General features: G+C 45.9%; 2 long non-coding RNA genes across 3 annotated transcripts; both read right to left on the reverse strand.

Moving 5' to 3' along the window:
* Positions 1 to 10,926: 10,926 nt before the first annotated feature.
* Positions 10,927 to 12,382, reverse strand: LOC121064600. Of its 2 annotated transcripts, XR_005816574.1 has the most exons (3): positions 12,280 to 12,382; positions 11,325 to 11,981; positions 10,927 to 11,205 (listed from the first exon to the last, which is right to left on the reverse strand). It is a non-coding gene; the product is annotated as an uncharacterized LOC121064600 (long non-coding RNA). The 2 variants fall into 2 exon arrangements; XR_005816572.1 differs by having other exon boundaries at positions 10,927 to 11,981.
* Positions 12,383 to 15,943: 3,561 nt separating this feature from the next.
* Positions 15,944 to 16,309, reverse strand: LOC121064601. Its single transcript, XR_005816575.1, has 2 exons — positions 16,206 to 16,309; positions 15,944 to 16,115 (listed from the first exon to the last, which is right to left on the reverse strand). It is a non-coding gene; the product is annotated as an uncharacterized LOC121064601 (long non-coding RNA).
* Positions 16,310 to 22,210: the final 5,901 nt, after the last annotated feature.

Here is a 22,210-nt window from a genome sequence, read left to right on the forward strand (position 1 = left end):
CAGAGCTGGTGTTGCCTTAGCACCAATCATGAGTGATACTTACATTCAGTGACTATTAAAATGCCAGCACAGAAAGGAAAAAACAATTTGCAACCCCAAAGGAAGTATGGAGCCAAAACTGGGTATGTGGGCTAGGGACAAGGTGCATCTGCCAGCAGCATTTAGACAACTGTATGGGGGTAATAGTGCTCAGAGTGAATCATTAATGACAAAATTGAGTTTGGGGCAGCTGCACAGCATTAGCAGCCCATGAATGCGTCTGCTTTATCTTATTAGACTCAATTTATCTCTCTTTGCAAAACAGACAGAGGTGAGTAGAGGCCCTTCCATAGCTAATTTTCTGAAAATGAAGTACCATTAATATTTTGGACAACTTTGGACCCTGGCTGGGACCAAATAGTCTGTGCGGGTGAAGATCGGTGAAAGTACCAGACAAAAAAAGTGATGTTGTATATATCTGAATGAACTCTGGATTGTGTCTAAAAAGATGTGGGTTGGGTTTGTTTTGTTGCTCTTGTTGTTTTTTTTGTTTGCTTGTTTCCTATTACTGTTTTGGAAGTTTTAAACTTACAAAGACTAAGTTTTGCTAAGGCTGTATTTTCAAATAGGTCTTGTTTTCATGAGCATAGCTAACATAATCAGAAAAATCTGTATTTTTTTCTAGTGTACTCCTATTCCTGCAGGAGTAAGTGCTAGCTGTACTAGCTCTTCAGGTTTCCTCTGAAGTCAGTGACAAAAATCCCATCAGCTTTGAAGAATGGAGGTTCTGCTTCTTAATGGAAACTGATGGTTGCTACTATAATTATTATTTTTGTTGAATATGTACCATTTATGACAGATTTGAAGCAAAATCTAGGTTCTACAGTAGCAAAAGCACTGACAGTTTGACATCTAAACTTGGATTTAGGCCCAAAGCAGAAACTAACCCTCTTCCGTTTCCAAATAAAGTTCAAAAGGCATTATGGGTGACACATTACAAGTACTTTCCTTGAACTATCAACTTGCACAGAATGATTACTTGCACAGAACAGAGGTGGAGTAGCCACAATTTGGCTCAAGTTATGTTGTTAATTCCACTGTTAATTCTATGGGCTCTGTCACTAAAGGGATAGAAAACACATGCTCAGAACATGAGATCTAATGGTCCACTTGGTCTCTCAAGTTCTTTCCCTCAAGCTGTACATGAGATACTAGAGCAAAGACTTCCAAAGTTGCCCTGTGATACCAAACAACTTCCTTGAGGCCTCAGCTTTGTACTTCCTTGCCTTTTCAACAACCCACAAAAATGTCTTCTGGCAGCATCGACATGCCATTGGTCAAAAACTTAATACAGATATTAAAGGTAACTGCTGATATGTGATGAAATCAATTTATTTAATTAAATAAATAGGTTTATAAACAAAAAATAATAGGTAACAAATAAGTTAGGTAAACAAGTTGCAATAAGGAAATTTAACTTTTTGATACATTTTGCTGATGACATTTTAATTAATTGAACTGTTTCTGAAAAAATATTTTATAGTAGTATATTTAGAAGACTAAAAGTTATTATAAGCCATGATCCCATGAAACAATATGCAGAGACACACTAAGCTTTCTGCCCAGCAAAATATATATGACTTGACTAGATAAGTACAGCATGGACTTCCACCAACTTGTGTAGACACTTTCTTATGTAGAGTCTCTCTAAAATATTTTGTTAAGGCAAATCACCTCATACATATTTTATTATTTTTTAATAAAATTAAGAATTTTATTTAATAAAATAGGTATGATTTGAAGTTTTTTTAACTGTTGGAAAATCTATTTGGTATTTGCATTTTCCATCTCTTATTCCTTTTCAATGATTCCAAGTTGCAACACTAAGCAAAACTTCCTTCTTTTCACGGTTGGTTTTAATAAGCTTGCAAAAGTGCTTTTTTTTTGTCCTGAACAAAACATTTGCTGAAAGTCTGTGCTGCTGTATCATTTAACTGCAAGTTTGTTGCCCTTTAATTTTTCCATTTCTTTTCATAAGCATCATCCTCTTGCCGTTCAAATCTTCAAGCTAAGTGCTCATCTTTCTTTTTTCTTCCTTCTTCTCTATCACTACCAAGATGCATCCAAATCTTATCAGTTCTTTCTGTGAAACTTTAAAGTCTGCACTCTCTTTTGTAGGTAATGGTCTAAGTAATCAGTTCACGCTTACATCTGTCTCTGCCTTGATTGTTCTAGTTTTGAAATATCTCTCCCCTGATCTTTTCAAAATGTAGCCAAAGTGATCTTTCTTATGCATAAATTTGATCTTATCTTTTAAGCACACATCCTGAAGTTTCCAACACCGGTCTTTCCCTAATTGCTCTTTCCTGTTCTATACAACTTTTTCCTGATTACCCCATCAATTAAAAACATTACTTTTAAGAAGTCCTCAAGAAATTACTTGTGGGGAGGGAAACTAATGGTGAGTACAAATTCAGTTCAAGGGTACTAAACGCATAATAATGCACTTTTGGTACCTGGTGTTTACATTAAGGCATGTTATTGAATATCTAACTGACTCAGAGCCCAAATAAATGTAATTTTAACTTATCTTTGTCTGTGAATAACTTAATACATCAAACTGATGTTTCCAGACTGCCAAGAGCATTGTTTGTGCTAAATAAATAACACTAAACCAGACTGCTACAAATTTTTACTGTGATGTTTTGCACTTAGAATATCATCTGTCAAAAGATTGCTCTCAAAGCACTTTACAGACATTAACTAATTAGGCCTAATGACACTTCTCTGGAAGCAGTGAAGTGTAATTAATTCCCTTTTGTAAAAAGGGAATTTAAGGCACAGAAAGATCAAATGATTTTTCCAAGGTCATGAAGAATGTTACAGAAGATGTCGGAATATAACCCAAACAGTCTGATTCTTCAAGACTGTGCTTTAGGCACAGGAACACAGCTATCAGCTGTGTGAGGAGGGCAGCTCTTCCTTTCCTTTCTTTGTTATTACAGAAGTACAGGAAATTAATTGTCACGCAGACTTGCTTTCATTAATTCCACACTAATGTCCTGCAAAGGGTGCCTGTAATAATCCATTAGGAAGGAAGTTATTTGCCTCATCCAAGTTTTGTGTGTAAACAGCAACAAAGAAATTGTATTTCCAAATTGTCACTGTACTGAGAGCAAAGTATTGCTCATGTTATCCATTTTTATTGATAATGTCATTTTCTATTTATTGTATAGGGGGTTTTGGTGGTGGTGGTGGCGGTGGTGTTTTCTGTTTGTTTGTTTGTTTGTTTGTTTGTTTAACCTGGGTAGTTGTGTTTGTTAGAGTTAAATCTTATGATGACAAGACAAAGGCCACAGAATTCAAATTTATACGTAAGAAATTATCTCACTAACTTCTGGATATGCAAATTCATACTTTAGCTTTTGTTACAAACTTTGAGGATTTGTTTTAACATTTTTGTAACTTCAGCTTTAAGGCTGGAGTATTTCCTGACCTCCACTGAGTCAGCATTGGTTAAAAGGAAGAGGAGACAGGTATCCCCTATCTATAGGTAACACATAATGTATTCTTGAAAAAAAAAAAAAAAAGAAAAAAAAAAGAAAGAATGTGAAGAGTTCTGGTTTAGAAGCTAGATCCCCCTTGGTGTCTGTTTAAATCCCTAAGGGTCTCCTCTAACTAGATTATATTACAAGTAAGATAAGTATATATGGTGAGACTTTCAAAAGTGTTTAACCATATGGGTAGGTCCTTGAGAGGTCTTTTAATGAGTGAAGTCACCTAAGTCCCACTGGATGAAGAATAAAGACAGGGAATGGGCAGCTCTATAGAGATATGTCTCACAATCCTTTTTTAATATCTTTGTGCCTTGAGTTTTTGGCTAGCTATTTTAACCCACTCTTTGTAAAATTGATATAACCAAGCAAAAAAGAAGGAGAGATGCTGAGCAGGAACCCCTCTGTCTGTCTATCTCTGTAGCTACTCTGCCAAAGTATAAGAAAATAGAGACTTGATCTTTAAGGCTCTGATGATGAAAAGCAAATGAACGTAAGCTTTTTGACACACTTTTTAGTGTATTCCCAATGTTAACTGTCTTACCAGGCATAATAAGTTCGTACAAAATTGCAAACAGTATTATTGATGGAAGCTATAGTTGGACTTGTTGAGGTAGGATCTGCAGGGATCTTCATGTTACAACTTGGTAGGAATTTGCACCTCACTTTGCACTGGTTAATCACTAATCTAAATGTATGGCAGTGAACAAAAAGAGCAACACACAGGATGTGCCCAAAGCCAGATAAAGAAATAAATCAATACACCGCAGAAATAAAAACTTTTGTTTAATAGCCACACATTTTTTATTGTAGTAACTATGATGGATTTCATAGATTTAGCAGCTGAACCAGGCAACAAACTGTATATGAACCAAAAAGCAGTTTATAAAAGGTTCTCCATCTGGAGAGATTTTTTTTTTTTTCTATAAAGTAATAATTTATTTTATGAGTTTATAAATTGCAGCTCTTAAACTCTTCATTGAGAAATCAACTATAACCTAACCGCAGTTCTTTTAAAGACTACAAAGAAATGTTTCACTTTAAATGGATACCATTGACTTTTCCCTGCGCTGACTTCTGACAATTATTTTCCACTGATGTTGTAACTATTAGCAGTGTGGCAGCACTTGGAACTTGAGATCAAGGTACATTGCATTTGCTGTTGTTGCTGTAAAGCTTTGCTGTCCTCAGTTTGAACCTAGGTGAGTGAAAATGGCTGTTTCAGAAAATGAGAGATACAATCTGCAGGATTCCAGATATCCAGCAAGGCTATTACAGCTTAATATTTGAGTATCTAATTCCAAGGGCATCCAGCAACAGGCAGGGCTTAGAACGACTCCCAGCTGGCAATGCTTCTAAAAGAAACCAGACGTTGTCTTAACTTGGTTCCAAGTTTACAGATGTAATTGTGTACTGATGGCCATGTGGCTTCTTAAAAGAGTATTTAAATAATGAGTATTTAGCATGTACCTTAAGGGTATTAAGCTAATTCCTTTCTCTGTTCTTGTACCAGTGCTGTCAAATCCTGATCCAAAAAAAATGGTGTTTGCTTATCTTTTCAAATGGCCCAGAAGTCATAAATTATTGACAGTTTCTTTGTGTGCTTTTGCTATGTCTTCAGTTTCTCCCGAGATCCAGTATGACCAATTCTCACCTTAGGTTTCCTGTTTCATACTTGGTGCTACAACTGACCCTCCACAATAAGTGATCATATATGGGAGAGCACGACTGCAAGTCTTCTCCCCTCTTCTTGTTCCATCCTAAACTCCCTGTGTGATCAGAACTCTCCTATCTGACGCTGTGTATTGGGTTTATGTGAAACAGTTTTGGTAGTGGGGTGCTGCAGGGGTGGCCTCTGTGAACAGAGCCCAGCAGCTGCCCCATGTCAGATCAGAGCTGGCTCCAGCCGGCTCCAAAAGGGACCCGCCAGAGCCGAGCCAGTGAGTGATGCTGGTTGGGCCTCTTGGAGATCAGATTTAAGGAAGGGGAAAAACAAACAAACACCAACAAAAACTGTTGTGCAGCAGCAGCTGGAAAGTGGAGTTAGAACCAGCCCTGCAGACCCCAAGGTCAGTGCAACAGGAGGGCAGGAGGAGCTCCAAGCATGCAGCAGCAGTTCCCCTGCGGCCTGTGGAGAGGCCCCTGGTGGAGCAGGCTGTCCCCCTGCAGCCCATGGGTCCCACACGGAGCAGATCTCCACGCTGCAGCCCATAGAGGAGCCCCCGGTGGAGCAGGTGGATGTGGCCTGGAGGAGGCTGCGGCCCATGGAGAGCCCCCGCAGGAGCAGGCCCCGGGCTGGAGCTGCAGCCTGTGGAGAGGAGCCCACGCAGGACCAGGGGGTCTGAGGGGGAGCTGCCGCCCGTGGGGGACCCCTGCTGGAGCAGTTTGCTCCTGGGGGATGGACCCCCGTGGTACGGAGCCATGTGGGAGCAGTTCTTGAAGAGCTGCTGCCTGTGGGCAGCCCCCGCAGGCTCAGTTCGGGAAGGACAGCATCCCGTGGTAGGGACCCCATGTGGAGCAGGGGCAGAGAGTGACTGAGAATGAACAGCAGAGTCGAAGTGCTATAGACTGAACGCAGCCCCCATTCCCTATTCCCCTGCACCGCTCAGGAGGAGGGGATGGAAGAGGGTAGATGGGAGGAAGGTGGTTTTAGTTTGCTTTTAGTTTCTCACTGTTCTAGTCTGCTAGTAATAGGCAATAAATTATATTAATCTCTGTATGCTGAGTCTGTGCTACCTGTGATGATAATTGGTGAGTGATCTCCCTGTCCTTATCTCAACCCCTGAGCCCTTTCCATCATATTTTCTCCCCCTTTTACTTTGAGGAGGGGCAATGAGAGAGCGGTTGCAGTGGAGCTCAGCTGCATAGCAGGGTGAAAACACAGGCTGGCAGCCATAATCTCCTGGACATTGCTGAGGTTGTAATCTTCATGGAGAAGAGCCATGGTGCTCCACTGGTGCTCGTGCAGCAGCTCCTTTGCCAGTCGCACCAGGCACCATTAAACATTGACAAAGTGGGACAGCCTGGCTTGTTGGAACCCAGAATGGGGGGCGGCGTGAAAAGTATTTTGTTTCTCTTTTGGAAGGTATAAGAGTGATTCTAAGGACCCAAGTGAAAAACACCCTCGTGCCATTCCTAGAGGGCAATCATCTCTCTGCTATACATGGACCCTATTCTGTGTGCTAGGGAAAAGGAAATAATAATAATTGCACATAGAATAGGAAACCACAGCTTCCAGGCCAGGGAGTTGCCAGGCTTTCCCCATAGACATTTCAGTGCAGGACTGAAATCCTTCATCCTTGGAAAATGATTTTTTTTTCATTATACTTGCATTAGTCCACCACATATTCCAGACTAGCTGAATAGTTTGTGTAAAATCCACAGAGACCAATGAGTTAAATATCAGCTCAGAAATACACAACCTGAAAGCAGAGGCTTAAAATGGAGACAGTTTGTCAGCAGTCTCTTCACTTCCTTTTGCTAATAATATGATTGCATTGCAGTACTCGTAGCATAAACTCGTGTAATGGCATTACTGGAATTGCTATAGAGGCATAATATATCCTAAGGTATATTTATTATAATACTAGCATTTCTGATATCCATAAATTTGTCTGTCAATTTTTCATGATGAATCTATTTTTCTCCTAGCATATGAAAGAAAGCTAGTAATTTGCTGGTTTATGTTTGTGTCTCTGTATCTCAGAAACAGATTAAAATTCAGACTAATATAGTGGGATTTGAATTAATGCTTGAGCCTTTAATTTACCTTTCCTAAGTTTAAAATAGCAATATTTATCTATGATATATTTAATATCTATCTTTCAAAATGCTGCTATGGAAATATACAGCAGTTTGGAAAAAGAAAGCATAAGAGCTTCCAAACTGTGTTTCAGTTAGAGGATTATGCCAAAACACATAATATCATATCACTAACAGAGGTGCACTAAAAAAAAAAAAAAAAATCAGATTAACTGCAAAAGCAGATAAAAATAACTTCATTGGCCCATATTGTTGCGCCTGAGTTGGATAGTATTCAGAAATCACCCTTGATAAATATGATTGAATAATGCAAAAAACATCTTTTTTAGTAAAGAACTATATTGAAATCTATCTTCTAGAAAAACAGAGGCCATGCCAGAATGGTGAGGTATGAACACTAAAGAAAAAGTTCAAACTAAACACTTTAAATAACTGAGCACAATATTTTTTAAATAACTGATACTTCGGGGTGTAGGTGGGATACAGCTCATCTGACATGCACTTACTCAAAGTTAGTCTGAGTTAGTATCAACTCTGGCACTACCAGACTGCCATCTATCTCCCTCATTGTAGACTAGTACTACAGGATGGGCTGAGCTGCCTCTGAGAGTCATCTCTCTCCCATTTTTAAAAAGGAATACAGCATACTAGCATAGACTAGTTGGTACCCATGCTTACGATGCATAAATCAAAGGGAGATGAATTACATCTTGAAGCCTGCACATTTAATATTGATTTGAGTTTTGTCAGAAACTTCTGAGCGGATCAGACCACATCAACACGGTATGATCACATCAGCAAAAATGTAGAAAATGAGACTGGTCTAAACTTGAGACTTGAGATATGCTTTTCATTATGTGGCAAAATTCCTAGTTCTCAAAGTGACAACTGCTGCCAAGAGTGATTTTCAGCTTTCAAATTATATCTGGCAACATCTTTGCCCAGATTTCAGCTAATTATACGATGGATGTTTAAAGGTAGTTTTTAATTCCATAATGGACACACCACATCTTTTTTTTTTTATATGAAAAGTGCTGAATATAGACCACGCTACTTCCAGAGACATGAATGTAGGAAAAACAATAGGTGTTGCAAAGCACCTTAGTTTTACCCAACATAGCAGCTAGGCAAATTTGATTTATCTGCAATAAGATTTTACTCAGAAGTGCTAATAAATGTAGAGGGGGAAAAAATCATGGGTAAAGCATGCACACAGACACACCCATATGCATAGCATTCAGTTATATGTAGTCCTTGGAAAGCAAGCATTAAGCTACACACGCACAGTCAAAACATAGTACACTCTTCTGGGTGAACAGCTGGACAAGCTGGAGAAGATGTCCTCAAGCAGTCAGGGTTCTTGAATTGAATCATACATTTCCCAGCTTTAACTCACCTCATGTAACTGGTGATATCACTCAGTTCAATAGCTGAGTCTCTAGCCAGGTTCTAAGCCTTTGACCTCTACCCACATCAGGTGCCTTATCCATAGCCCAACCGTTTTCTCATTTATCTTCTTCTTCTTTGTTCTCATTGTAATGCGTCTACCAGTTTTACCCATCTCTCAAGGTTGCATTGCTTCAAAGACTGCTAACTATCTACCTGTTTTCAGCCTGTGCCCATATTTCCATTTTCCTGTGCTGAGCTTGTACACCACAGGAGAGCAGAGGATATCCCAGCTTCTAGTTCATACAAATGGCTCACAAAAGCTCAGCTTGATGGCATGTCTAACTGACTTTGATATCAACACCCTCCAAAGGTAGGAAAATACCGGGGGGCTGTAAGCAGCACAGGCTATCTTTACTGGCCTGGGGGGCACCAAGAGCATAGCCAGCATCAAAGGATGAGTAATGAGAAAGCTTACAGCTAAGGAGAGCTATTTGGCTATGACTCTATTGGAATCTACTGGACTTTTAGTCCTTGTTTCTCTCAGAAAACTTTATTACTTCAATACAATGGAGGAGAAGGTCTTTATTGATATTATCTCCATATCATACGGATGGAGATCTATTTGCACTTTTCCATGTCATCTGAAGGTGGGTGTCCCTGAGTCTCCTGCTGTCACTGTCAGCCTTCATAGAGCCTGTACTGGGCCCTGATGCCCCTTATGAACAATCCACCCTGCTTTGCCAGTAAGGCATTTCCACAGACAGGCTTATAGAGAGCCACTGCTATTTCAGGAACCTGGCAGTTTCTATGAAAGAGCTACTAAAGAGTACTTCAAATACAGCTATCTGACACAGTTCCTGAACCAGGGCTCCATTTTCTCACACAATAAGGAGTGGAGAAAGTTTTCAGAGTAGAAGTCATGAACCTGTCCCTTTCACTGTCAAGGTCCGAGAGATGCCCAGTAACCTCTGTGACTCACTCTGATATTATAAATCAGTAGGCTGTGGTGATATTTTCAGATGCCTGCTGTTAGGAGCAGAGGAGAGATCTCTATCTTGCGTGCAAGTCAGGAAGATAAATCAGGAAATGAATACGGCATTTGTGGAGAGTAGAAAATATTGCAGAGTCAATTTTTTCATTTCCAGTAAATCGTTAATTAACATTTATATGTAAGGAATTAGTGCACATCCAAGTTATTCACACAATTTTTTACATTTTCAGTACAGGTGCACCAAAATCAATCTGGTTTCCATTTCCAACTCAGTTACAGAGAACATCCAATTCCCCTTATGACTGGGAATCAAGACACTTGCCTCATGTTAAGGTGCTTGTTATAATAGAATACCCTAGGAATAAATGAATGCCATCAGAGTTGGGAGTTTCCATAGAAAACCTTATTATAATGGCACCTAAGCTCATGTAAACTAAAATACATATATAGACAGGTATAGACAGGAGAATCTTCCGAGCAGACCTTCAGGTATCCAATGGACTAGCTCCCAAATTACACAGTTAGGTTGTAGAAAACATCCCTCTTTTTCTCTTATCTGTTAACAATGCACATCAAAACACAAAAATATTATTTCAATTCTTTCGTTTCCATGACATGGTCATTTGGAAATAGTCTCTTTTATTTATCTGTAATCTTTGTGGAGGATGTTATGAAGTTTAATTTGGAACTTCAAATCAATCTAGGATCTACAGCTGTATCCAAAGTAAAATCTCCCATTGTGTATGCAGAGGCAGAACATTAAAGTTTGTAAGCAGGAGGTAGCCAAGCTGACTAGGAAGAAGTTGGCCTAAAGTGAGCTGTGATGGCCAGCCGTGGCAAGGCTGGTGCGTGCGAGAAATGTGCAGCAAAGCTACAGGAGGCTCTTAATTTCCCAGGTAGAAAGCATGGTTCTCTTTGATTTCCAGCAGTGGGGCAGCCCCCCCAGCGGCTGCACATTGGGTGCAGAGTGCATGTCAGGAAGGGGAATTTCCTCAAGCAGTTCCATCACAGCAGGTTTTTGTGTTAAATGTTGTTCCTTCCTTGTACACATGTGGTCCCTTGGTGAAAGAGGGAGCACACTGGTTTCCAGACCCATGCCTGCAGAATCTGCTCTTAGATTAGGACACTTAATCTGCTTTGAAAGTCTCTTGATGCCAGCATCTGAAGAAGCGGAGGCTGGTGCACTCACTCCTTCTGCAAAAGGCAAAGCCCCCCGAGGTTTCCCCAAGAAGGGCAGGAAAAAGCAGCCGATGAGGTTGTGAATCAGAACCTTTATTTGAGCAACGTTTGAGAAAGATGTGGGGTGGGGTGGGGTGGCACGGAGGCGTGCCAAGCTCTCTTTGCCCATAGCCGTGGGGCAGTTGGTGTGCTTGTAGGACTATGGCCAGGTAGAGACAGGGTCCTTTTGTGCTTCCTGTTCCTCCGGTGGCTGTGGTTGTAGAAAGCTGCACCAGCCTTCAGGTCAGTGGCCACAGAGGGATTGGGCAGAGGAGGGAAAGGACAGTGGCAGACGTTGGTGTGCTCGGGGCTCTGTGATAGGGTGAGAAAGGAAAATGATCCAAAAGAGTAGCCCCAGACCATTGCCAGGGTCAGCCCCTGCATCCCTCAGTGAGGCTCTCCCAGCCTCACTCCAAGACCATCCATCTCACGTCTCCCTGACAGCCAGGAGATGCCCATCATAGGCCAACCATGCCATCTTCTGGCATGCTGTGAGACCATGGTGGGGTGTGGGTTGGGGATTGCTTATCTGTCCTGTACAGCGTTGGAAGCTCTTCCTTCCAGCTGAGTTCTCAAGGGGAGAGAGGCCAGGAGTGTCTGGTCCCATCGCTGTGTGTATCTGGCTGAAAGAGGAGAAGCACCAAACGGAGCAGCATCCCCCTGTGACCACGGGCAGCCCCTGCCTCTCTGCCCGAGGGGCTTGAGGTCTCACCACGTCCGTCCGTGTCCAGTCATGCTGATGGAGCGGTCACTCCTGTCCTGGCCCAATCGTGTCACCTTCCTGCTTGCTGTTAGAGCCTGGTGGGTGTGGGTTGGGGCGATCTTAACTGTCCTGTAGAGCGTTGGCAGCTCTTCCTTCCAGCTGAGTGGTTGAGGGCAGCGAGGCCAGCATTGTGCCGTGGTCTGGTCCCATCGCTGTGTGTGTTTCGAGCTGTAAGAGAGGAAGCCAAAAGGGAGCAGCCTTCCCCTGTGGCCAGGAAGAGCCCCTGCCTCCCAGCCTAAGGCTCTCCCAGCCTCACTCGAAGGCCATCCTTCCCGTGTCTCCCTGACGGCCAAGAGTCAGCTATGTTGGGCCAACTTCTCAGGCACTGAGAGCGTGGTGGGGAATAGATTGGGGGATCTTATCTGTCCTGTAGCTCTTATCTGTCCTGTCCCCTGTCAAGTGGAGAGAGGCCAGGAGTGTGCCATGGCTTCATTCCATCAATGTCAGTGTGTCCAGCTGTAATACAGGAGGCGAGAAAACGAGCAGCCACCCCCTGTCAGCAATGGAAGCCATTCCTTCCTCCCTGCGCGAGGCTCTCCCAGCCTCACACCAAGGCCGTCCATCTCACATCTTCCTGATGTCCAGGAGGTGTTCATTGTAGCTCAACTGTGTCACGTCCCCACTTAGCGAGGTGAGACCGTGGTGGGGAATGGGTTGGGGCTGTCTTATCTATCCTGTAGAGTGTTGGCATCTTTTCCGGCTGAGTTCTCAAGGGGAGAGAGGCCAGGAGTGTGCCGTGGTCTGGTCCCATGGTTGTGTGTGTCTGGCTTTAATAAGAGAAGGAACAAACAGAGCAGCATCCCCCTGTGACCACGGGCAGCCCCTGCCTCTCTGCCCGAGGGGCTTGAGGTCTCACCACGTCCATCCGTGTCCAGTCATGCTGATGGAGCGGTCACTCCTGTCCTGGCCCAATCGTGTCACCTTCCTGCTTGCTGTTAGAGCCTGATGGGTGTGGGTTGGGGCGATCTTAACGGTCCTGTAGAGCATTGGCAGCTCTTCCTTCCAGCTGAGTGGTCGAGGACAGTGAAGCCAGGATTGTGCCGTGGTCTGGTCCCATCACTGTGTGTGTCTGGCTGAAAGAGAAGAAGCACCAAATGGAGCAGCATCCCCCTGTGACCACGGGCAGCCCCGGCCTCTCTGCCCAAGAGTCTCTAGCGTCTCACCGAGGCTCTCCGTGTCCCATCGTCCCGACGGAGCGGTCACTCCCATCCTGGCCTGAGCGTGTCACTGTCCTGCTTGCTATGAGACCATGGTAGGGTGTGGGTTGGGGCGATCTTACCTGTCCTGGAGAACGTTGACATCTTTTCCAGCTGACTTCTCAATGGGAGAGAGGCCAGGAGTGTGCCATGGCTTCATTCCATCAATGTCAGTGTGTCCAGCTGTAATACAGGAGGCGAGAAAACGAGCAGCCACCCCCTGTCAGCAATGGAAGCCATTCCTTCCTCCCTGCGCGAGGCTCTCCCAGCCTCACACCAAGGCCGTCCATCTCACATCTTCCTGATGTCCAGGAGGTGTTCATTGTAGCTCAACTGTGTCACGTTCCCACTTAGCGAGGTGAGACCGTGGTGGGGAATGGGTTGGGGCTGTCTTATCTGTCCTGTAGAGTGTTGGCATCTTTTCCGGCTGAGTTCTCAAGGGGAGAGAGGCCAGGAGTGTGCCGTGGTCTGGTCCCATGGTTGTGTGTGTCTGGCTTTAATAAGAGAAGGAACAAACAGAGCAGCATCCCCCTGTGACCACGGGCAGCCCCTGCCTCTCTGCCCGAGGGGCTTGAGGTCTCACCACGTCCATCCGTGTCCAGTCATCCTGATGGAGCGGTCACTCCTGTCCTGGCCCAATCGTGTCACCTTCCTGCTTTCTGTTAGAGCCTGATGGGTGTGGGTTGGGGCGATCTTAACTGTCCTGTAGAGCATTGGCAGCTCTTCCTTCCAGCTGAGTGGTCGAGGACAGTGAAGCCAGGATTGTGCCGTGGTCTGGTCCCATCACTGTGTGTGTCTGGCTGAAAGAGAAGAAGCACCAAATGGAGCAGCATCCCCCTGTGACCACGGGCAGCCCCGGCCTCTCTGCCCAAGAGTCTCTAGCGTCTCACCGAGGCTCTCCGTGTCCCATCGTCCCGACGGAGCGGTCACTCCCATCCTGGCCTGAGCGTGTCACTGTCCTGCTTGCTATGAGACCATGGTAGGGTGTGGGTTGGGGCGATCTTACCTGTCCTGGAGAACGTTGACATCTTTTCCAGCTGACTTCTCAATGGGAGAGAGGCCAGGAGTGTGCCATGGCTTCATTCCATCAATGTCAGTGTGTCCAGCTGTAATACAGGAGGCGAGAAAACGAGCAGCCACCCCCTGTCAGCAATGGAAGCCATTCCTTCCTCCCTGCGCGAGGCTCTCCCAGCCTCACACCAAGGCCGTCCATCTCACATCTTCCTGATGTCCAGGAGGTGTTCATTGTAGCTCAACTGTGTCACGTTCCCACTTAGCGAGGTGAGACCGTGGTGGGGAATGGGTTGGGGCTGTCTTATCTGTCCTGTAGAGTGTTGGCATCTTTTCCGGCTGAGTTCTCAAGGGGAGAGAGGCCAGGAGTGTGCCGTGGTCTGGTCCCATGGTTGTGTGTGTCTGGCTTTAATAAGAGAAGGAACAAACAGAGCAGCATCCCCCTGTGACCACGGGCAGCCCCTGCCTCTCTGCCCGAGGGGCTTGAGGTCTCACCACGTCCATCCGTGTCCAGTCATGCTGATGGAGCGGTCACTCCTGTCCTGGCCCAATCGTGTCACCTTCCTGCTTGCTGTTAGAGCCTGATGGGTGTGGGTTGGGGCAATCTTAACTGTCCTGTAGAGCATTGGCAGCTCTTCCTTCCAGCTGAGTGGTCGAGGACAGTGAAGCCAGGATTGTGCCGTGGTCTGGTCCCATCACTGTGTGTGTCTGGCTGAAAGAGAAGAAGCACCAAATGGAGCAGCATCCCCCTGTGACCACGGGCAGCCCCGGCCTCTCTGCCCAAGAGTCTCTAGCGTCTCACCGAGGCTCTCCGTGTCCCATCGTCCCGACGGAGCGGTCACTCCCATCCTGGCCTGAGCGTGTCACTGTCCTGCTTGCTATGAGACCGTGGTAGGGTGTGGGTTGGGGCGATCTTACCTGTCCTGGAGAACGTTGACATCTTTTCCAGCTGACTTCTCAATGGGAGAGAGGCCAGGAGTGTGCCATGGCTTCATTCCATCAATGTCAGTGTGTCCAGCTGTAATACAGGAGGCGAGAAAACGAGCAGCCACCCCCTGTCAGCAATGGAAGCCATTCCTTCCTCCCTGCGCGAGGCTCTCCCAGCCTCACACCAAGGCCGTCCATCTCACATCTTCCTGATGTCCAGGAGGTGTTCATTGTAGCTCAACTGTGTCACGTTCCCACTTAGCGAGGTGAGACCGTGGTGGGGAATGGGTTGGGGCTGTCTTATCTGTCCTGTAGAGTGTTGGCATCTTTTCCGGCTGAGTTCTCAAGGGGAGAGAGGCCAGGAGTGTGCCGTGGTCTGGTCCCATGGTTGTGTGTGTCTGGCTTTAATAAGAGAAGGAACAAACAGAGCAGCATCCCCCTGTGACCACGGGCAGCCCCTGCCTCTCTGCCCGAGGGGCTTGAGGTCTCACCACGTCCATCCGTGTCCAGTCATCCTGATGGAGCGGTCACTCCTGTCCTGGCCCAATCGTGTCACCTTCCTGCTTGCTGTTAGAGCCTGATGGGTGTGGGTTGGGGCGATCTTAACGGTCCTGTAGAGCATTGGCAGCTCTTCCTTCCAGCTGAGTGGTCGAGGACAGTGAAGCCAGGATTGTGCCGTGGTCTGGTCCCATCACTGTGTGTGTCTGGCTGAAAGAGAAGAAGCACCAAATGGAGCAGCATCCCCCTGTGACCACGGGCAGCCCCGGCCTCTCTGCCCAAGAGTCTCTAGCGTCTCACCGAGGCTCTCCGTGTCCCATCGTCCCGACGGAGCGGTCACTCCCATCCTGGCCTGAGCGTGTCACTGTCCTGCTTGCTATGAGACCATGGTAGGGTGTGGGTTGGGGCGATCTTACCTGTCCTGGAGAACGTTGACATCTTTTCCAGCTGACTTCTCAATGGGAGAGAGGCCAGGAGTGTGCCATGGCTTCATTCCATCAATGTCAGTGTGTCCAGCTGTAATACAGGAGGCGAGAAAACGAGCAGCCACCCCCTGTCAGCAATGGAAGCCATTCCTTCCTCCCTGCGCGAGGCTCTCCCAGCCTCACACCAAGGCCGTCCATCTCACATCTTCCTGATGTCCAGGAGGTGTTCATTGTAGCTCAACTGTGTCACGTTCCCACTTAGCGAGGTGAGACCGTGGTGGGGAATGGGTTGGGGCTGTCTTATCTGTCCTGTAGAGTGTTGGCATCTTTTCCGGCTGAGTTCTCAAGGGGAGAGAGGCCAGGAGCATGCCGTGTGCTGGTCTCATTGCTGTCTGTGTCTGGCTTTAATAAGAGCAGGAACAAACAGAGCAGCACCCCCCTTTGACCACGGGCAGCCCCTGCCTCTTTGCCAGAGGATTTCCAGTGTCTCACCACATCCGTCCATGTCCAGTCATCCTGATGGAGCGGTCGCTCTCGTCCTGGCCCAATCGTGTCACCTTCCTGCTTGCTGTTAGAGTCTGATGGGTGTGGGTTGGGGCGATCTTACCTGTCCTGTAGAGCGTCAGCAGCTCTTCCTTCCAGCTGAGTTCTCAAGGGGAGAGAGGCCAGGAGTGTGCCGTGGTCTGGTCCCATCACTGTGTGTGTCTGGCTGAAAGAGAAGAAGCACCAAATGGAGCAGCATCCCCCTGTGACCACGGGCTGACCCTGCCTCTGTGCCTGAGGGACTCAAGTGTCTCACCACGCCCGTCCATGTCCAGTCATCCTGATGGAGCAGTCACTGCCAATCTGGCCCGAGTGTTTCACCTCACTGCTTGCTGTGGACCATTGTAGGTGTGGGTTGGGACGATCTTACCTGTCCTGTAGAGCGTTGGCAGCTCTTCCTTCCAGCTGAGTTCTCAAGGGGAGAGAGGCCAGGAGTGTGCCGTGGGCTGGTCCCATGGCTGTGTGTGTCTGGCTTTAATAAGAGAGGGAACAAATGGTGCAGCATACCCCTGTGACCACGGGCTGACCCTGCCTCTGTGCCCGAGGGTCTCAAGTGTCTCACCACGTCCGTCCGTGTCCCGTCATCCTGATGGAGCGGTCACTCCCATCCTGGCCCGATTGTGTCACCGTCCTGCTTGCTGTGAGACCATGGTAGGGTGTGGGTTGGGGCGATCTTACCTGTTTTGTAGGACCATTGTCCGGCACAGTGCTGGAAAGGAGAGGCCAGGAGTGTGCGGTGGTTTAGTTCGGTCAGTGTTCTGTAGGTCGCTGAGAGCCATTTGAGGTGAGGGCCTGAACAGAGAGGAGAGAGGAGCTGAATTCCTCTGGTTGAGTTTGTGTCCAGAGTGGAGGCTGGAGCAGCAGGAGCAGGCAGCCGAGCAGCCTCCCCATCAGCATGGGCAGCCATTGCAGGCCTGCCCAACTGCCCAACTGCCCAGCTGCCGTTGGGGCCAGCGTTCTGGGGCCAAGGCCGTCCCCGCCCCTTTGTGACATGGGGCACCTCCTGCCTGCTGTGACATGGGCAGTGCATCACTGGGGGGCGGCGGCAGCAGGTGATGCGGAGCCCAGGCCCAGGCCGGGCAGTGGAAAAGGTGCCCAGGTGTGTGCGCAGGGTTGCAGGGCTGTGCCAGAAGGCTGTGGGAGCATGCTGGGGTCCAGCTGGGGCTGTGCTGCCTGCCCTGCAGAGCTCTGAAAGCTCCCTGCCAAGGGGGCCAGGAGCGTGCCCCAGTTCAGTCCCGTCGCTGCCTGTGCGTGAGGCTGGAAGAGGAGAGGCAAGCAGAGAGAAGCCCCCCAGCTGCCCCCCATCTCTGCTCAGAGGGACACATCTGTTCCTGCCCACCATGGAAGCACGAAGGAAGAACTAAATGAATAATAAACATTGAAAAGCCATGGGTTCTGATTCTGGGGAGGGGAATCAAGTAGCTGTAGCAGCAATTGCAAGAGCAGCTGCTCAGCAAAGGTGAAATGAGTTCATTGAAATGAAATTTATTTCAGTTAAAGAGTAAAGTTGAGGAAAAGCTAAGAAATCCCAAAACTCTACTAAAAATGAAAGCAGCTGAAGTGGTGTCAATTTTATACGTCATTTGCAGGGACACTTCCCTTAACAGAAAAGATACTCCTAAAGGAAACTTTGAAGGACATCATGAAGATCAGTCTGACCTTTAGGCTCAGTGTGACCGAAATCACTCCAATTTTGGGTCAAAATTCTGCCTGACGTTGTGCAGGGGGCTCTGCTGAAGCCAGCGGAGTTCCCCATGCAGTGGGTCCCCAGCCCCAGCGACAGACATCAGTGACCTTTGTTGGTCGCTTACAAGGACAAAGTGACATTTGGCTTCGTTTGACCATAAGTAAATGCACGGAGTTTGCAGAGCAACTTCCATGTTGCTGCATGAGCACATCAGGCCGTTGGGAACTTCAGCCCGTGTTATTGCAGAGAGCCAGGTTAGAATAAAGCAGACAGTTGTAATGGGGATGATGGAACACTGCCTGGATGGCCTGCTGCCTCCACATAAGGAAGAGAAGGCATTTGTACACAGAGCGCCCTGTATTTTCTCCTCCTTTCCCTACCCACAAATACCAAATGTGTAAGAGTAAGTCAGACATTTCTTCCCCAAGAAAAAGAGGGGGAAAGTGTGCTGAAGGGCATGGCACGTTGCAGAGAACACTGACCGATCTGGAGGCAAGAGAGGCTGCAGCACGCAGTGGGAGGCACACCCGAGGCTGTCCCACCTGGCCCCGGGTCCTCCTGAACAAAACTGCTGTCAGGGACGTTGCAGCTCTCTGCAGGGATGCTCCCAGCTGTGCCAGCCTGGGGTTTGCTCTGCCCTTGCCCCTCAGGGTGCAGCAGACTGCGGTTTGCCACGTTCTTTGGCTTTCTGGAAAAAGGCACGTGTGGCTAGAAGCATGCCTGCTGTTGTAATCCAGTTAAATTTAACTGGAGTTAAATCCAGTTGGAGGCTGGTCACTAGTGGAGTCCCCCACGGCTCAGTACTAGGGCCAGTTCTCTTTAATATCTTTATCGATGATTTGGATGAGGGGATCGAGTGCACCCTCAGTAAGTTTGCAGATGACACCAAGTTAGGTGCATGTGTCGATCTGCTTGAGGGTAGGAACGCTCTGCAGGAGGATCTGGATAGGCTAGACCGATGGGCTGAGGTCAACTGTATGAAGTTCAACAAGGCCAAATGCCAGGTCCTGCATCTGGGGCGCAACAACCCCAAGCAGCGCTACAGGCTGGGAGATGAGTGGTTGGAAAGCTGCCTGGCAGAGAAGGACCTGGGAGTACTGGTTGATAGTCGGCTGAATATGAGCCAGCAGTGTGCTCAGGTGACCAAGAAGGCCAACAGCATCCTGGCTTGCATAAGAAACAGTGTGGCCAGCAGGTCTAGGGAAGTGATTGCCCCCCTGTACTCGGCCCTGGTGAGGCCACACCTCGAGTACTGTGTCCAGTTTTGGGCCCCTTGCTACAAGAAGGACATGGAGGTGCTTGAGCGTGTCCAGAGAAGGGTAACGAAGCTGGTGAGGGGTCTGGAGAACAAGTCTTACGAGGAGCGGCTGAGGGAGCTGGGATTGTTCAGTTTGGAGAAGAGAAGGCTCAGGGGCAACCTTATCGCTCTCTACAGGTACCTTAAAGGAGGCTGTAGCGAGGTGGGGGTTGGTCTATTCTCCCACGTGCTTGGTGATAGGATGAGGGAGAATAGGCTAAAGTTGCGCCAGGGGAGGTTTAGGTTGGATATTAGGAAGAACTTCTTTACTGAAAGGGTTGTTAGGCATTGGAATGGGCTGCCCTGGGAAGTGGTTGCATCACCATTTCTGGATGTCTATAAAAGATGTTTAGATGTTGAACTTAGTGATATGGTTTAGTGGAGGACTTGTTAGTGTTGGGTCAGAGGTTAGACTAGGTGATCTTGGAGGTCTCTTCCAACCTAGATGATTCTGTGATTCTGTGAAAGTCAGAGGCATTTTAAACCACAGAACCCTTACAAATGCAGCACGGGATTTGATCCAAGCAAAGTTCTCCCACAAACTCCTGAGCAGTCTGTGTAAAAGACCTGATATTTTCCCTATATTCTCCCTGACAAGAACTCTGATGCAGTTCTATACTCAGTAACAAGACATATGTTTTTTCTGTTCCCTTTGGAATTGGTAGCATAAAATGTTCGTTGATCAACAGGAGTAGTTCAGGAGAAGGCAGTGTGGTCTGCCTTATCTGGAGCTTGGGAAGAGCAGCCCTATCACATCTACTGAAGTCAGTGGGAGTTTTGACCCTAACATCACTGTTAAATACCAGGTGTTTACTGTCACTGTTTCATTGCATGGTGTAAGCTGGGTCATTGAACCTGAAAACATTTTAAGCCAAGCATGTGCAAATGTGTTTGTATCATTAGAGTATATAATTTTAAGCAAACACTTATGTGCCATCAAATCAAGTGTTTATGCAGAGATATGACTTGTCATACACCTGAAGGGCTAATATGTGGGTTCAAATTTTATATTTAATCTTAAAAAGCCTCTCTGTGAAACTATTATTGTTAGTAGTCATTATTATTATCCGTAGGAGGTCTCTTGAGTATCTCCAGTTATATGGGACTAAATTCGCCGCCTCTGCCAGAGCAGAAAGAAGCATTTAGCGTAGTCAATGTTTCTGGGAAGCGCAATGCCACTTCTGAGCAGGGCTTTGCTTTGTTTTGTTTTGCTTTACTTCCTATCTTTACGCCTGCTGCATCATGTAGTTTGCTTTTCTTTACTCTTTCCTTCCTTTTAGTTTAATTAAGTGAATTGAACTGAACAAACAAAGCCTCAGATACTTTTAAATTCCCAGCTACCACAATATTGAACATTACACGTTTGTGGAAATTGCTTCTTGCGTCTTTAATTTGCAGGCTGTATGTAAGAATATGAGCGGGTCTGTCCCACAGGATTATTAGACAGAGGAGAAATGTAATGCAATAATAGTGGAATAAACAGAACAGAGCAGTGACAGAACAACCAGAGAGAACAGATTATTAGGGAATAGAGTTATCTGCCATGTAGCAAGGAACCCTTTCCTGATCCCCTCTGAGTCGGCAGAAATGCTGGTAGGAAAAAAATATATATGTACATTTGACACCTGAATTTGCAATACAGGGGGAAAAGTATTAAGAAAAATAAATGTAGCTAAGTATGTCTGATGAGTGATTAATCACTTTCAGTGTTTTTTCAACCGTTATCACTGTGCTAACAAAATCCAAATCATTTTTTTAACCAAGAAATAACAGAACAGACATCTGAGGATATTATATGATCATTGTAATGGTGACCAAAAAAAAGGAAACAATTTTCATCTTTCTTATGTGGATCAGAAAATAAGGAGGAAAAAAAAAACACCACAGGAAAAAAAAATAAATAAAAAAACTTATCCAGTCATTAAGTATACAAAGGACTCTTGGAGGAAATGAGAAGGTGGAGGGCTATTTAATAGACTAAGGGTCAACATGAAAGGGATATCACTGTGCTGACAAGGAACATTTGAAGCAATGTCTACACAAACAGACAGTCCAACATTCAAGCTTAAAAATTGTCAGTGCTGTACAGCACTGACCTGAGACTTTGCATGTTCCTTTGTCCAGGCTGTAGCATTCACAGGGAGTGGCTTCAGAGCTATGCACATTTTAAAACATTCAGTAAGTGAAGTCAGAGGCCTGATTCTCCAAACAGGTCAAAATGTGACTGACTTAAAAACAAAGGGGTTATATTAATCAACAAATACTTAGTAGCCCCAGGCAACTGCAGCCTGGTAAAGTGGTTAGGAGAGAGAAAGTAAAAACCAGGAATGGTAGAACAACATTAAAACTGATCTCATACATAGCTCTATAATGCTACTGATTAAGGACTATTGATATGGCCCAAATAACTTGAAATTCTAAGAGTGAAGAGTCTGGCAATCTGAAAAAAGGGAGCAAAAGCTGATAAGCAAAGATTATTGGTAAAATGTAGATATAATATCTGAGATGAACAGCAGAGGCTTTTTGAATAAAAACTAAGGACAACTGAAAGGTGAGAAACTGGTAAAAACAGCCTGTGAAGTATTACAGCATCATATGGCCGTAAGAACATCAACAATTTCAGTCTACATAGTACTTTCTCAAAAAAAAAAAAAAGACATCTCAAGGTGATCTATGCAACAGCTTAAACTGTGGTGATGGAGTGATGGTTTTTATTCTGGATTTCGTTCTAGTGTTTACATTAATTGTTGTTCAAAGGCAAAGAAAAGAAGTGTTGCTGCAAGTGTTATGTGTTATTAGGTAAGATTTTAGTTTGGAGCTTTTTAACAGTTTTTATGTGGTCAAAATAGAGGTTATTGTGTATCTTAAAGAATGCATTTGAAGCAACATACATTTGAAAGAAAAATAAAATTTACTGCCTACATTATCATTATATTTGGTAGGTTCAAGAGAAAATGCAAGGACAGAGGA

Source organism: Cygnus olor, chromosome 2, assembly GCF_009769625.2.
Source record: "Cygnus olor isolate bCygOlo1 chromosome 2, bCygOlo1.pri.v2, whole genome shotgun sequence".
Lineage (NCBI taxonomy): Eukaryota > Metazoa > Chordata > Aves > Anseriformes > Anatidae > Cygnus > Cygnus olor.